General features: G+C 43.7%; 1 non-coding gene across 1 annotated transcript; it reads right to left on the bottom strand.

The window, feature by feature from the left end:
• Positions 1-10665: 10665 nt before the first annotated feature.
• Positions 10666-10738, bottom strand: TRNAG-UCC. Its single transcript has one exon. It is a non-coding gene; the product is annotated as a tRNA-Gly (tRNA).
• Between the last annotated feature and the right edge of the window lie 3017 nt (positions 10739-13755).

Raw genomic sequence — 13755 nt, 5'->3', positions numbered from 1 at the left:
AATGTAGGAGGAGATGGGGCTGCCCCTCTCTGTGCAGAGGAGGCCTGAGTTGAATTCTAGACCGCTCATCTCAAGAGGCACATAGGCAGGGAGGAGCGTATCCAGAGAGAGCGGGGGAAGCGGAATGAGGCCACAGCTTTGCACAATGCCAGGCGCACCGCTGACATCACGGTCCAGTAGGGCTGTATTCAGTGACCCCACAACTATGTCATGGAAGGGACAGTTGAAGGACCTGGACTGGTTCCATATGGAGCGAAGACTTGGAGAGGGGACGTGATCCCTGTCTCCAAATAGCAAAGGACAGTCACGGGGCCAAGGGAGCAGATGTGTTCCGTGTGGCCTGAAAGAGGAGAGCTGAGGTCTCAGGGGGAGCTTCAGGGAAGCAAACTTCTGCTCTGGGACAGGCCAGGACCACCCTCAGCGGAGGGTGAAGGGAGCCTGGTGAGTTTTTCTTAGGAGGGGTTAGCATGGAAGGAAGAAATGTTCGATGACCTACAATGAAATGTCCTCACACCTGGAGGCTCTGGAACACCTCTGGGTGGGTGGCTGCCCCAGGCAGGTCAGGACAGAGAGGTTCCTGGGGTTCCAGCCTAATAATAATAACACTACAATAATGGCTTATTGAGCATCTACTAGGTACCAGGGGACTGTACACATATTACTACTATTCCTCTCACCCACCCTGATGAGGCAGTTACTACTTCCCCTACTAGGTAGATAGGGAAACTGAGGCTGAGATAGGAGGAGTGGACAGGAGCCTTGTCCAAGGTTATACACCTCCTGGGCGAGCTGGGATTTGAACCCAGTCTGGCCGATAGCAGTACCCTCAGGCATGGGGCAGCCTCCTTGGGGAGCCAGAGGGGCAAAGGCCAGCTGAGCCGGGGGACTGGCTCCTGGTTCACGGGAAGCCAGGGCCCCACTGGGCTCTCCAATTAGTGAGAGCAGAGAAATCAGAGGCAGCAACAAGCTCTGCTAATGAGCTGCCACATTAAACAATGAGTCACACTCCCATACGGTGCCGCTCCAGCCCTAACCCGGAGCAAACAAGCTGTGAGAAACAGTTTACAAAACAGCGAGGTGTGACTGTCTCCCTGCTGCCACCCGCTGCTGCCACCACCACCGGCACTGCAGCCACCACCCAGCCCACCGCCCACAGGCAGACACAGGCGCAGAAGAGAGCCTGGGAGGGGCTCCCAGCCAGCCCTGGCTTCTGAGCTCAGGGGAGTCCCCATCTCCGAATGGCCCCAGGACACTCCCTAAGTTACAGCTTCCACTGCCATTCTTGCTATCTCCTGAAATGCTGGGGGCTCTGTCATTGGACCACTCTGTGACCTAGGGCAGGTGACTTAAGCTCGGTCTCAGTTCCTTTATCTGTATTATGGGGATAATAATAACATCTAGCTCATATTCCAATTGTGGTGTTTCAATGTGATCATCACATGAACTGCCTGGCACCCAGTAGGTATGCGGTAAACACTGGATCCTTCCTCCCCCCTTCCCCATGTAGGGAATCCAGCTCAGAGCCAGACTCATAGAAGGCTCCCAATAATAGTGACTGCTTTCCTTGTCCTGTCCCATATCATACTTCTTTCTGTCCCTGGCCTACCCCCTCCTAAACTGTGGGATCCTGTGAGCAGGAACCGTCCTACTCATTCCCACAGCCCCAGGCCCAGCACAGGTGAAGCTGAAGAGCAACAGGCTTTGGGGACAGATCCTGCCTCTGGCCGTTAATAGCTGTGAGATCCTGGGCAGCTACGGTAAGAATTATTTCTTGAACCCTACCCTGTGCCAGACGATATGCCAAGTGCTACATGTGCATTATCTCATTTCATCCAATGAAGGGTATTATCCCATTTCACAGATGAGGAACTTTATGCTCAGAGCAGTTACATAGCAAGGGGCGGTGGCTTTGCAGTGCATCCACTCGGCTCAGCTGGACTACATTTCCCAGAATTCCCTTTCCTCTAAGGTCCTGGTTAGAATCTCCTAGTGGTTCTGCTTCTCTAATTGAACCCTGACTGATACACATGGCAAAGGTTCCACAGTTTGTTACTGATGGAGCTGGAGTTCAAAATGTTTGCCTATCACTCAGCTCTAGGTTTTCAACTATTCTACTGCATAATAATAGCTAACACTTACATAGTAACTATGTCAGTTTTATCTCATTTAATTCTCATAACAACCCTATAAGTTAGTTTTTATTATTATCATTCCATTCTTACAGGTGAGGAAACTGAGGCACGGAGAGGTTAAATAATTTGTCCAAGGTCACACATTAATAAATGGGGAATCTGAGAGTCAGACCCAGAAGTCTGGCTACACAACCCATCTTTTTATCTGTTACATTATTCTACCTCTCAACTCTAATATAACTCTTTCTCTAAGCCCCAATTCTCCTCAATCTATAAACTGGGGATAATCATATCTAACATATAAGATTATAGTGATAATTAAATGTGAAGATGTAGTTATAGGGCTTCTGGGAAGATGAAACAACAGGGGGTAGATTTGCCCTCTGTCCCGAGCAACTGAAAAGCTAGATAAAGTAAAGGAAACAGCAGTTTTCAGACACAACATCAGGCAGCACAAAATAGCAATCCCTGAGAGAGGAGAAACTAATGAGGTGAGCCCTACGATTGCCAGCTTCTTCCTGGGGAGAGTTTCCAGGCTGAAGCACAGGGAGCAAGGTCCCAGCTGTCTCCTTGCTTTGAGGAGGTAGAGCAAGGGGTCTGGGGAGGCCAAAGCAACTAGAGTTCACAGGGCAGAGAACTGCAGAGGAGAGATCTTCTCAGAGAGAGAGAGCTTCAATGATCTGTAAAGAGTTCCCCTCAAGCCTTCAACTGAACATTTAATAGCACTTGTATGTGAGGAAACTACCCAAGTTTGAGGAAAGAACATCTCAGAGAAGCAGAGGAAACAATTTCCAAAGTACACACAAGACCTGGAATGCTTTGTATCCCTACCAAGCAGAGTGAAAAACCTCATACATCATGGGGCATCAAGTTGATTCTTTAGAAGGGTATCACTTCAGTAGTGGAAAAACAGTAATCATCCTGCCTGATAACATTGAAAAGCAAGTCTCAGCAGAATCAAACTCTTTTCAAGTAACTTAACTGCATCCTAGAACAAAGCTCAAAAACACTTAATACACAATACTAAAATGCCCAGCACACAAGGTAAAATTCACATCTGGCAACCGGCCAAAAACTACCATGCATGCAAAAAAGCAGGAAAGCACAACATATAATGAGGAAAAAGTTAATCAACAGAAACAGACCCCAAAATAACAGAAGGTAGAATTAATATACAAGGACATTATATACAATCTAACAATATAACTATATTCCATATGCTCAAGAAGCTAAAGTAAAGATTGACCGTGTTAAGTAGAGACTGGGGGAAATGGCCCAAATCAAACTTCTAGAGATGAAAAAATACAATATCTGAGATGAAAAATACACTGGATGGGATTAACAACAGGTTTGATAACACAGAAAAAAGGATTAATAAATTTTAAGACATGGCAATAGAAAGTATCCAAAATGAAATAGAGAAAAAAATTAATGGACAGATTATTAATGAGCTGTGGGACAACTCCAAGAGAAGTTACACTATGTGTAATTGGAGTCCCCAAAGGAGGAAGGGATCCAGAGAATATTTGAAGAAATAATTTTAAATTTTCCAAATTTGATAAAAACTATAAACTGTGAATTAAAAAATCTCAGTGAAAATCAAGCACAAGAAACATGAATGAAACTTCACCAAGGAAAGTTTATGGTTGTAACTTTACAGTAATAAAGTTGCTTAAAACCAGTGATAAGAGAAAATCCGAAAAGCAGCCAAAGAAAAAGAAACACGTTATGTACAAAGGAATAAAGATAAGAATGACAGCAGACTTCTCATTGGAAAGAATTCAAGTCAGAAGACAGTGGTACAACTGTCTTTAAAGTACAGAATGTAAAAAACAAAATCAAACCAAACCCATTAATCTAGAATTCTATACACAGTGAAAATATATTTAAAAACAAAGGTAAAATAAGGACTTTTTCCAAAATGAAAAAAACTGAAATCATTAATCGCTAGCAGACCTGCACTATAAGAAATATTATAGGAAGCCCTGAGACAAAAGGAAATATGATACCAGAGTGAAATCTGGATCTTTTTTTTCTTTCTTCTATATTTTATTACATTTTATTTAATTTGATGTTTTTAATAGATATTTCATTTACATAAAGAAGCAAAACAATATAAAAGTTATATACTGAGAGTATGGTTCCCACCCTCTTCTCTCCTCCCTTTTAAAACACTTTATTAGATTTTAAAATTTACCCTTCCAAGGTTTCTTTATGCGAATATGAATATTTTTGTTCCTCTTCATCTCTGCCACAGAGGTAACATCCCAGATACACTGTTCCATTTAAGGTCATGGGTTTAAATACACATTGTTCAGTCTTTACTATGAAGAATTTCAAAACAATGGGAAACACAAAAGAATAAAGACCTCTGGAAATTGTAACTTTGTGAGAAAATACTTTTTTCTTATTTAAAATAATCTTTAAAAGATAATTTATTGGTTAAAACAAAAAAAAGTATTTTGGGTTTATAACATATAATGTAAAATGTGTGACAAAAAGAGCATAAAGGCTGGGAGGGGGAAAATGGAGGCATAGTGTTGTAAAGTTCTTATTCCAAACATGAAGTGGTATAATACTACTTGAAGGTAGACTGGGATAAGTTAAAGATGTATACTATAAACCCTAAAGTAACTACTTTAAAAATACAGCTAATTAAACCAATAAGTGAGATAAAATGAATTTTTTTAAAAAAAATACCCAATCAGAAAAAGAGGGGAAAGGGATCAAAGAACACATGGGACAAATAGAAAACAAATAGCAAGAAGATAGATTTAAACTCAATCATATCAAGAATGACACTAAATGTAAATGGTCTAAAAAACACAATTAAGAGGCCAAGATTGTCAGATTGTTTATTCAAAGCAAGAATCAACTACATATTGCCCGCAGAAACCCATTTGTAAAATTTAAATAAAATATAAATTTAAATTCTATCAAAAACTGATAGATTTGCAAAGGATAAATAGGAAAATACACAATTATATTTGGAAATATTTTAATATCCCTTTCTCAGTAATCAATAGAACAAGCAGGCGGAAAATCAGCAGGGATATAGTAGACTAGAATAACCAATTTAGCTTAACTGACATTTGTAAAACACTTCACCCAACAACAGTAGAGTACACGTTTTAAAGTGCACAAAAACATTTACCAAGATAGGCCACATTCTGACTATACAATAAGTTTCAATAAATTTACCGTTAGTCAAAGTATGTCTGTCTGACCACAATGGAATTAAATTAAAGATCAGTAAACAAAAAGACATCTGGAAACCCCCCCCTAAATATTTAGAAACTCAGTAAGATATTTCTAAATAACCCATGGTCAAAGAAGAGATTAGAAGGGACATTAATATCTTGAACTAAATGAAAAACGAAAATACAACATATCAGAATTTGTGGAATAACACTAAAACAGTAGTTAGAGGGAAATTTATAGGAATAAGTACCTATAATTAGAAAAAGAGAAAGATTTCAAATCAGTGTCATCAGCTTCTACCTTAAGAACCAGAAAAAGAAGAGTAAATTAACCCCAATCAGCAGAAGAAAAGAAATAACAAGAACAGAGCATAAATCAATGAAATAGAAAACAGAAAAATAATAGAGAAAATCTATACAATCAAAAGCTGGTGCTGTTGTTGTTGTTGTTAGAAGATCATTTTTCAAACGACTGTTGGAAAAATACCAAATGAATAGGATGCAACAGAGCACAAACTTTGGAGTCTGACAGTCCAGACTTCAGTTACAGCTTGGATATTATTAATCATGTGATCTGGGATTGTCCATGTCACAGTTTCCTCATGTATAAAATAGAGTTAATAGTACCTGTCTTGCACTTTCATATCCAAGTACACCTTGTTTCATGTGCTTTGATTTATTTCATTTTTTTTACAAGTTGAGATTTGTGGCAATGCTGCATCAAGTTAGTCTACAGGCACCATTTTTCCAACAGCATTTGCTTGTTTCATGTTTCTGTGCCATATTTTGGTAATTCTCACAATACTTCAAAGCCTCCACCAAAAAAAACTGTCATGACTTAATGAAGGCTCAGATAATGGTTAGCATTTTTTAGCACTAAAGTATTTTTTAATTAAGGCATGTATATTGTTATTTTAGACATAATGTTATTGCACACTTCATAGACTACAGTATAGTGTAAACATAACTTTTATATGCACTGGGAAACAAAAAAAATTCGTGTGACTTGCTTTATTTCAATATTCACTTTACTGTGGTTATCTGTAACCAAACCTGCAATATCTCCAAGGTATACCTGTATTGCTAGTGGTGGTGAAAATGTAATACAGTTGGCCCTTTGTATCCAAAGGTTCCAATCCACAGATTAAACTAACTGCAGAGCATGTCTCATGTTTACAGTCTGTTGTTGGTTGACGCATGGATGCAGAACCTATGAATAAGGAGGGTCGACTATAGGACTTGAGAATCATCGGATATTGGTATCTGAGGGGGGTCCTGGGGTCAATCCCTCGCCTATACAGAGGGATGACTGCAACCCCAAAGAGCCAAATTTGTCAATATTTATCAAAAATTTAAATGCATTTACCCTTTTGCCCAACAGTCCCAGTTCTGAGACTCTATTTTTTCAATAGGTCTTTTGAGATATAATTCCCCTAGCACACAATTCACCCATTTAGCATGTAAAATTCAATGACTTTTAGTTTATTCACAGAGTTGTACAACCATTACCACAATCTATTTTGAAAGATTTCTATCCCCCCCAAAAGGAAACTCCATACCTATTAGCAGTCACTCCCGTTTCCTACCAATTCCCTCAGCCCTAGACAACAACTAATTTAATTTCTCTCTATATAGATTTGCCTGTTCTGAACATTTCATATAAACGGAATCATACAATAGATAAGCATCTGTGACTGGCTTCTTTCACTTACCATAACGCTTTCAGTTTTCATCTATGCTATAACATGTATCGGTACTCTATTACTGTTTATCGCTGAATAATATTCCATTGTATGGATATATTACATATTTATCCATTATCAGTTGATGGACATTTGGATTGTTTCTAATTTAGGGCTATTAAAACAACACTGCTATGAACATTCATGTAACAAGTTTTTGTGTAGACATATGTTTTCATTTCTCTTTAGTATATGTGTAGCAGTAGAATTTCTGGGTCAAATGATAATTCCATTTCTAGCATTTTGAGGAGCTTCCAAACTGTTTTCCAAAGTGGCTGTACCGTTTTACATTCCCACCAGCAATATATGAGAACTCCAATTTCTCCACATTCTCACCAACTGTTAGGGATCGAATGTTTGTGTCCCACCCCCCTAAATTCATATGTTGAAGCCCTAACCCCCAGTATGGCTATATTTGGAGATAGGGCCTGTGAGGAGGCAAAAGGTTAAATGAGGTCATAAGGGTGGGGCACTAATTCTATAGGACTGGTGCTCTTATAAGAAGAAGAGACACCAGAGCATCCTCTGTGTGTGTGTCTCTGCACACACACAGAGTCCATGTGAGCACACATTAAGATGACAGCCAGCTACAAGCCAGGAAGAGAAGTCTCACCAGAAACCAAATGGCCTGACACCTTGATCTTTGACTTCATAGCCTCTAGAACCCTGAGAAATAATTTCTATTGTTAAACCAACCAGTCTGCAGTATTCTGTTACAATAGCCTGAGCAGACTAAAACACCAACACTTGTTATTGTCTGTCTTTTTTTTATTACTATCCTAGTGAATGTGAAGTGGTATCTCATTGTGGTTTTGACAGCTAGTGATGGTAAACATCTTTTCAGGTGCTTATCAGCCATTTGTATATCTTCTTTAGAGAAATGTCTGTTCAAATACTTTGCCCATTTTTTCAATTTGGTTATCATTTTATTGTTAAACCTACAAATACTCTTATACTCATATAAAATGATGCATATGAAGTCTGTTTGTTGCAACAAATTGGAAATAACCTGGGTGTCCGTCATTGGGAACTGTGTAGTTCATCCACACTATGGAATATTATGCAGCTGTAGAAAAGAAAGAGAAGGTCACAGAGTAATTTATGAAAAGTACCCTAGGATATACTGTAAAATGAAAATAAACGAGATGTAGAAATAAACAAGATGTAGAAAATAAACAAAATGTAAAAATAAAAAATATATATTAAAATATATATAGTGTTCTTCCTTTTTTAAAGAAAGAGGGAGAAATAAGAATATATATATATGTATATTATTAGCTTATATTGCAATAAAGAACCATTGGAAGGATCCACAAGGAATTTTTTAAGTGATTACTAATGTGGTAGAAGGTAGGTAATGAGGTTGACAAGAACAGGGATAAAACTGAGACTTATTGTATAGTTTTATGTAGTATTTTGATTTTTGAAGCATTTAAATGTGTTACTTATCCCAAACACTCAAGATTGAAATACGAAGAGTTTAAAATTTCAGTAAAGTATAGCAGGTGTTTCCCCGAGATGTAGGCCTCATTCTGTTCCCTACACATGGATGTCCGTCATAAATGGGAGGAGGGTAGGGCATGGCCACACAAGGTTCCTGGCTTACATCATTCTGGATCCCAGAAGAAAGAGAAGCATTTTCTCACCCAGCATTTTTAGATTAAAATCTCAAGGAAGGACCCGGCTTGGTTCTGCTTGAGTCACATGCTCATCCCCGTGGCAAGAAGCAGGAACTGCAGTTTGATGCCCCATCAGTACCACAAGGAGTGGAAGTACAGTGAGAATGTCATTTCTTCAAAGTAAGAAAGATTCTATTAACAGAGGGGGCAAGGGACACTGTACAGATCAAAGCAGCAGGCATCTACCTGAGCAGGGGAGACAGGCAATATAAAAAGACAATTCTTAGAATGTGGTGCATGCCATGACATAGGTGGGCACAGTGTGCTGTGAGAGCCCAGAGGAGGCAGCAGTCTAGCCAGGAAGACTTCTCGGAGGCGGTGATGCTCTGGCTGAGTTTTAGATGAGGAGCAGGCTGTCTTCAGGGAAGGGGAAGAAAGAATGTGGACAGTGTTCCAGGCAGAGGGAAAGGCAACATGAGCAAAGACCAAAGAAGGAAGATGGTGTTATGAGCTGAATTGTGTGCCCCCCAAATTTCTATGTTGAAGGCCTAAACCTCAGTACCTCAGAATGTTGCTATATTTGGAGATAGGGCTTTAAAAGAGGTAATTAAGTTAAAATGAGGCCATTAGGATGGGCCCTAATCCAATCTGACTGGTTTCTTTAAAAGAAGAGGAAATTTGGACATACAAAGGGACACCAGGGATGCGTGCACAAACAGAGGGAAGACCATGTGAGGACACAACAAGAAGGCAGCTGTCTGCAAGCCAAGGAAAGAGGTCTCAGGAGAAACCAAATCTGCTAACACCTATTGCTTATCTTGGACTTCTAGCCTCTGGAACTGTGAGAAAATTAATCTTCAATGTTAAGCCCCCAAGCCTGCAATCTTTGTTATGGCAGCATGAACTGATCAATGCAGGCAGCATGATGCATTTAGGAATTTCTTCCTGGGCCACAAGGTGTGAGGCAGGAGTGACAGGTTCTTAAGCAGGACAGTTACAAGCCCAACTCTGATCTGGGAAGTATGTAGATTGGTGGATATAAAAAGAGCTTATGTTTCCTGAGTGTCTATTTTGCCAGACATTGTGCTCAGTTCTTTACATGCATTCACTGGTTGAATTCTCACTACAGTCCTCTAAGTGCTGCTATCACCCCTTGGTACAGTAAAGAAACTCAGGCACAGAGAGGTTAAGTGACTTGCCCAAGATCACACAGCCAACAAGTGATGAAGCTGGGATTAGAACCCAGGTTGATCTGACTCCAGCCCTAAGGAGGAAGGATACTTAGAATTTGGTGCCTGCCTCAAGTGGCGGGTAGTGGAGGAGGATGCAGGCAATGTTGGGTTTTGAGCCCAAGTGCCCAGTGGATGGTAGTGCCACGGGCTTCTGAGACCCGGGGGAGGGTGGGCTTGAGGCTTGGGAGGTAGTGTAACATGAATAGGTCAGTACATGAGACTTGAAGCCAAAAACCTGGGTTCAAATCCCAATGCTGCTTCTACATGTGGCCTTGGCCTTTCTGAAACTCGATTTCCTCATGTGGGAATAATAGTGATATCTATCTCAAAATACTCTATAAATGATATCTAACATTCGTGTTTTCTGAAAATTCTCAATAATCATAGCTACTGTTGCCATTATAACCACAGGGAGCATGTGGGGAAGTGCTGTGCGCTCTTGGGCGGTGCATTTGACCTCCAGACATACTTGCTGCTTCCTGGAGCTCTCCCCGCCCCACCCCACTCTGGCAACCCTTCTGTGCTTCAGGGCCCAGGCCTGCTTCCTCCTGGAAGCCCTCCCCACTGCTACTGCTCAGGGCCCTCTGACACTTCAATAACTTGTCTCCAAGTAACTGTTCTGCCCTGGTTCGTTGCTGAAGCAGGGGATAGGAAGGACTCCATCAATGTCCATGGTCTCCCTCCTTCCGTCCCTTCTTTTTTTTTTTTTTTGCCACACCACATGGCATGTGGGATCTTAGTTCCCTGAGCAGGGATTGAACCTGCACCCCCTGCATTGGAAGTGCATTGTCTTAACCACTGGACCACCAGGGAAGTCCCGCTTCTCTCCTTCTTTGTCACTCTTCCTCTAGAAATCCGAGGTATCCTTGCCATCAGGCCCTGCAACGTGATCACTTGGGTGACAAGAAACCCCAGTCTCACTTCTAAACACCTTTGCTTTCCTAAAATCCAGTCACAAATTGGAGTGATGTAAAGCAAAGAGTGTCAGAGGTGGGCCTCTGAGACTTGGGTGGAGCACAGGAGCCCCACTCCCTCACAGGTAATGGCCCGGTTAGCTGTCTCAGCCTTAGCTCGGCCCCCTTCAGACACTGCATCCTTCACTCCTGCGGCCTGGCTCCTGACCCATAGGGGCTCTCATTTCCTCCATGTGAGCTTTACAGAGTAAGAATCGGGCTGATCCAAAGCAGATCTCCTAGGGTCTGCCTTGCTCTCTGCTAAGGAATAGGGACTGATCAAGCACCTACGGAATGCTGGGCCCTGTACTAAGCACAGCCAAGAAAAAAGAAAAGAATCAGAGAAACAGCTCATCCCTGGGGGCTGAGGACAGGGCAGGGAAGTGGGCTGGGAACCAGGGGAATAGCCCCCAACTCCCACACCCCCTACTTCCGACAGTCTCCACAGGGTGAGAGGCCCAGGGGGCCTTCTGTCAGGGTGGGTGGGGGTGAGGGAACACTCTTCCAGGGCTTCCAGGCAGCAGTCTCCCAAACACCCACCCTTCTGCGCCCCTCCTCCCTCACCCTCTCCCATGCAGTCACACTTTTTTTTTAATATAATTTTATTTATTTTTACTTTTGGCTGCATTGGGTCTTTGTTGCTGCACGCAGGCTTTCTCTAGTTGCGGCGAACAGGGGTTATTCTTCGTTGCGGTGCGCGGACTTATTGCAGTGGCTTCTCTTGCTGCAGAGCAGGGGCTCTAGGCACGCGGGCTTCAGTAGTTGTGGCACACAGGCTCAGTAGTTGTGGCACTCAGGCTCAGTAGTTATGTCGTGCAGGCTCAGTAGTTGTGGCACTCAGGCTTAGTTTCTCTGCGGCTTGTGGGATCTTCCCAGACCAGGGATCGAGCACATGTCCCTTGCATTGGCAGGCAGATTCTTAAGCACTGCGCCATCAGGGAAGTCCCTGTCACACTTATTAAATGAGATAATCTGAGCAAAGCACTTAGCATCCTGCCTGGCTAACAGGGAGCCCTTGATAAATGCCTGTAGTCACACCCCATCCCCCACATACTGTCACACTTTCAGGCGCTTGGACTCCAGCGTGCCGTTCGCTTTCTGATACACCTCTCATCCTCCAGCTACACACACACACACACAGGTGCACTCATGTCACACACATACACACCCTCCCACCCCACCCCATTTTCTGTCCTGAACTCCACCCGGCAGGCTGCAGTGCGTGGGCCAAGAGGCCAAGTGGCCAGCACAGGGCGGTGGGAACAAGCTCACTCCCGTGGCCAGCCCCATCACAGAGACCTGAGTGTGGAGAAGCCTGGAGAAGGGGACTGGAGGCTGGCAGGAAGGGTGGGAAAGGAGGTGGGTGATGAGGAGGGCTGGGCCAGGCTCACCTCAGTCTTTTCAAGTGAGAAGTCTGAGCCCGAGACCAGCCTTTGAAAGCAACACTGGGGGTGGGGGACAGAGGAAGTGGCACGAGGCATATTGAGCCTCCACAGGACCAACCTAAGCTGGGAGCTTGGGTTTGGAAGGGCCATTGCTGACCCACAAGGCCTCTCCTACCTCAGGTCAGCACCAGGACCCTGCACCTGATGGGTCTCAAGGCTGACAAGGGCCTGGGAGGGTGAGAGGGGAGGAGATCAATGACTTTGCCCTCCTCCCAGCTCCACCCCCAAGTGTCATGTGCAAGAACCGTGATCCTTGGACAGAGTCAGAGACAGACAGGCCTGGGACAGACAGACAACCTATGGAAATAAACAGGAATGGCGACCTGGGTACCAGAAGAGCAGGAAGGGAAGGGGAGGGGCTGAGCTCCGGGCCCCAACACATACTCAGTACCCTCCGCGGACACTCAACATGGACACCCGACACAGATATATAGACACACAGCACAGAGACATAACCCAGCTCGACAAACGCAACGGATACACCACACTTAGCCGCACTGTGCAGACACCTCTCACCCAGCTCACACACCCACATACACACAGTACACTCGGACACAGTAGTGCACTGAGCATCCCAAGATTCACCGGACACACGCCCCAGCCAAAGCCCCACACAGCCAGCAGAGGTGTTCCCTCCGCCCACACTGACAACCAGGCGCACACTATTTAGGACACAAAGGCATAGGCACACAGACATATATCATCTCAGGGACACACACACACACACACACACACACATGTCCAGACATGTCGACACTGCTCCCCCCTCTCCGCTAGTTCTGGGGTTCTCCTTCCTTTCTCCCCACTGCTTTTGCTGGTCTCTGTTTCCATCCTGTGTGTCTCTTCAAGACTTATTAGGCCAGAACCCTTCAGTCCTTAACACTTCCCCATTCCTGGCCTCCTTTCTGTGCCAAGGATTCATGGATGCGTGCACACCGTGAGGTCATGGGGTGCCCTGGGGAGCAGTCTCGGGCCAGAGGGCGTTCCCCTGTCACTTGCATCACCCGCAAGGCTGAGGGTAGGGATTTCAGCAGGTGGCTGCCCCTCACCCCAGATCTTGGCCTCCTGGTTCCTTGATCAGCCCACTGGAAACCTCCCCCCACCCCCCCATCTGCTCCTCTGGCCGCCTGCTTGCAGTTCCAGAACACACTGTGCTTTCCCTGCACCTTTGTCTTGGTACAAGCAGCTCGCTCCGCCTGGAGCGCCCTCCCGACTCCAGCTGCCAGTACACCTCATATTTTTGAATTTCATGGACCAGTTAAAAACTTCAAAAGGAAGCTTGGGAAATGACAGAAGGTTGCCAAGTTTTCATTTCATTAGGAAGCATATTTAAAATATAACTACCATCCTCGATCCACCATCATTTCATAAAAAGAACGCTTTAATACCAACAAAGTAGGAAGGCCCTAATCTCGGGATAAAGGGTAATCCT

Source organism: Phocoena sinus, chromosome 1 (assembly GCF_008692025.1).
Source record: "Phocoena sinus isolate mPhoSin1 chromosome 1, mPhoSin1.pri, whole genome shotgun sequence".
Taxonomy (NCBI): Eukaryota; Metazoa; Chordata; class Mammalia; order Artiodactyla; family Phocoenidae; genus Phocoena; species Phocoena sinus.
This window is presented reverse-complemented; position numbering and strand designations above follow the sequence as displayed.